Source organism: Myotis yumanensis, unplaced genomic scaffold, assembly GCF_028538775.1.
Source record: "Myotis yumanensis isolate MYYU_CA2020_CCGP unplaced genomic scaffold, mMyoYum1.0.hap1 SCAF_1, whole genome shotgun sequence".
In the NCBI taxonomy this organism is placed as follows: Eukaryota; Metazoa; Chordata; class Mammalia; order Chiroptera; family Vespertilionidae; genus Myotis; species Myotis yumanensis.
Window position 1 is genome coordinate 207040183 of NW_027223752.1, and position 3067 is coordinate 207043249.

Sequence of the window (3067 nt, forward strand, 5' to 3'; positions counted from 1 at the left end):
AATGATAGAGCGAGGAACTGAGCATTTCAAGCAGAGACTGGATTAATGATGGACAAAGATATTGTGGAAGGGATTTTGACATTACCTGAGCAGTTTGAATAGAAGAAGAATGACTTCTCACATCTAGTTTCCATTATAAATTTATGGATAATCTTAGCCACTTATTCTTCAAGATCATTGAGAGTATGACATCCATCAATTATATATATTAAAGTGAAAATAAAGATCTTAAAAGACAAAAATATTCTAAAATCTTTCAGAAGGAAAAGCAGAGTACATACAAAGGAACATGAATCTTGTTGAAATTGAAAAATGCAAATCAAGCCATGAAATATCACCTTACAATGATAATTAACAGAAAATTGAAAGGTTTGATAACTCTAAGTGTTGGTCAGAGAATTCCATGTGAGTAAAGATAAAACCTCAGGTGTTGTTGGTGGGATTTTGGGTTGGTGCAGCCATTGTGGACAGCAAGTTGATGCTCTTTAGTGAAATTGAGAAGAATGCTTATTCTCTGTTACCCACAATCCTTTTTCTTTTTAAAAGTTCTTAGTTCATGAAAAATTTGCATAATCATCACAGATAAGGTCACTGAAGAATCTTTACTCCTTCTGTTGTCCCATCTCCAACTCACTACCAGATACTTCCTTTCTTTTTGCCAGCACCAACATTGGTCTTTGCAGTCCCCCGACTTTGTTCATTCTGTTCTTTTGTTCCTTTCTTTGTTTTCTTGAGATCTTTTTCTTCTTCTCATATAGGCCATGTCTTGTGGGTCCATTTTTATTTGCGCATTCCAAGGAGTTATAAATCATGCCAAAGCTAGTTGTCTTGCCACCACAAAATGGATTCTGAATCTAAACACAAAGAGTACACCTGGTGTAGTCTTATACATTTTGGCTAGTTTTTCTGTCTTGGGTACTGTTGCCTTCCCAGGGTGAAGGATGTCAATGACCATTTGTTTCTGCTGAAGTAGTCTGTTGGTCATGAACTTTCTGGTCTGGATAGTTACTGTGTTCTTCATGATGGAGGTTAATCTTCAAGAAGCAAAGGAGGAAAAGAGACCCACAGTCCATTTTCTAGTCATTTGCCCCAGTGAAATTCTGGCACAAGTCTCTAAGGGGTTACATAGGAGAATATTTTTTTTGCAATATCATTTGTAATGGTAGGAAGTTGGGAGGGACTTGTCCATCATAATGGGAATAGATAAGTAAACCAAGGTGAATATCTAGTATAGAATACTATATAGCAGTCACAATTCAATGAACTAGATATAGCCATGTTTTAACATGGATTGATCTTAAACATAGTGAGAAGAGCAAGAAACTGAACAAGATGTAAAACAAAAATATATACATAAAACATTGTTTATCTTTCAATAATACAAATAGATGCAACGATATTTATTATAAACACTAGAGGTCCGGTGCATGAAATTGGTGCACTGGGGCTGGTCCCTCAGACCGGCCTGCACCCTCTCACAGTCCAGGAACCCTTGGGGGATGTCTGCCTGCCAGTTTAGGGCCTAAGCAGGCAGGCAGACATCCCTCTCGCAGTCCAGGACCCCTTGCTCCTTACTGCTTGGCTCGCTGCTCCTTAGCACTGCTGCAGAGTTGGGAGAGGCTCCCGCAATGGCTGCTGCGCTCGCCAGCCGTGAGCCCAGCTTCTGGCTGAGCAGCACTCCCCCTGTGGGAGCACACTGACCACTAGGGGGCAGCTCCTGCCTTAAGCGTCTGCCCCCTGGTGGTCAGTGCACATCATAGTGACTGGTTGTTCTGGTAGTTCCGCTGTAACGGTCGCTTAGGCTTTTATTATACACACTAGAGGCCCGGTGCACAAAAATTTGTGCACTCGGGGGGGAAGAGGGGGTCCCTCAGCCCAGCCTGTGCCCTCTCGCAGTCTGGGACCCCTCGGGAGATAATGACCTGCTGGCTTAGGCCTGCTCCTGAGTGGCAGAGGGCAAGCCCAATCCCTAGGTGCAGCCCCTGGTCGGGCTCAGAGCAAGGCTGATTGGGGAGTTGGGGCGCCGCCCCCTGTCATGCACAGAGCAGGGCGGATTGGGAGGTTGCGATGCCACCCTCAGTCACGCTCAGGGTAGGGCTGATTGGGGGGTTGGGGCACCGCCCCCTGTCACACTCAAGGCAGGTTCAATGGGGAGGTTGTGGCGCCACCCCCTGTGATGCACAGAGCAGGGCCCATCAGGGGGTTGGGGAGCTCCCCCCTGTCACGCACAGAGTAGGGCCGATAGGGGAGTTAGGGCACCGCCCCCTGTCACCCACAGAGCAGGGCCAATCAGGGGGTTGGGGCGCCACCACTGTCACACTCAGGGCAGGGCCGATGGGAGGTTATGGCTCTACCCCGTCACACACAGAGCAGGGCCCGTGGTGGGGGGGGGGGGGGTTGGGGCACCACCCCCTGTCACACACAGAGCAGGGCTGATCAGGGGGTTGGGGCACCACCCCCTGTCACACACAGAGCTGCAGGGCTGATCAGGGGGTTTGGGCGCTGCCCCCTGTCATGCTGATCTGGTGCCAGGAGGCCTCGTGGCTCCGCTGATCCTGGTGCTGGGAGGCATATTACCCTTTTACTATATAGGATAGAGGCCTGGGGGCCGGCTGGTTTGCCCTGAAGGGTGTCCTGGATCAGGGTGGGGGTCCCCACTGGGTGCCTGGCCAGCCTGGATGAGGGGATGATGGCTGTTTGCAGCTGGTCACACACCCTTCAGGGTGGGGGTCCCCACTGGGGTGCCTGGCCAGTCTGGGTGAGGGGCTGAGGACTGCTTTCAGGCTAGGGGTTTTGACTGAAGCTCCCAACCACTCCTTTTTTTCTTTTCTTTTTTTTTTTATTCTGGGCCAGCTTTAGCTCTGGCTCTAGCTCTGAGGCTTCTGCTGCTGGTTTGTTTGCCGTTCTATAATCGAAACAATGTATAACTTCAGCTCTGAGATCCCAGCCGGCTATATTTGTTAGAATGTTTCAAACTGCCAGCTCAGAGTCCGGCAAGTCAGGCAGGGAACGTTGGAATCTGCAGTCACGGGAGCAAGCAAGCCTCATGTTCGCTTCCAGCTGCCTG

At 49.0% G+C, this 3067-nt stretch overlaps 1 pseudogene; it reads right to left on the reverse strand.

Annotated features, from left to right (window-relative positions):
- Positions 1 to 633: 633 nt before the first annotated feature.
- Positions 634 to 1021, reverse strand: LOC138995394 (small ribosomal subunit protein eS24 pseudogene; annotated as a pseudogene).
- Positions 1022 to 3067: the final 2046 nt, after the last annotated feature.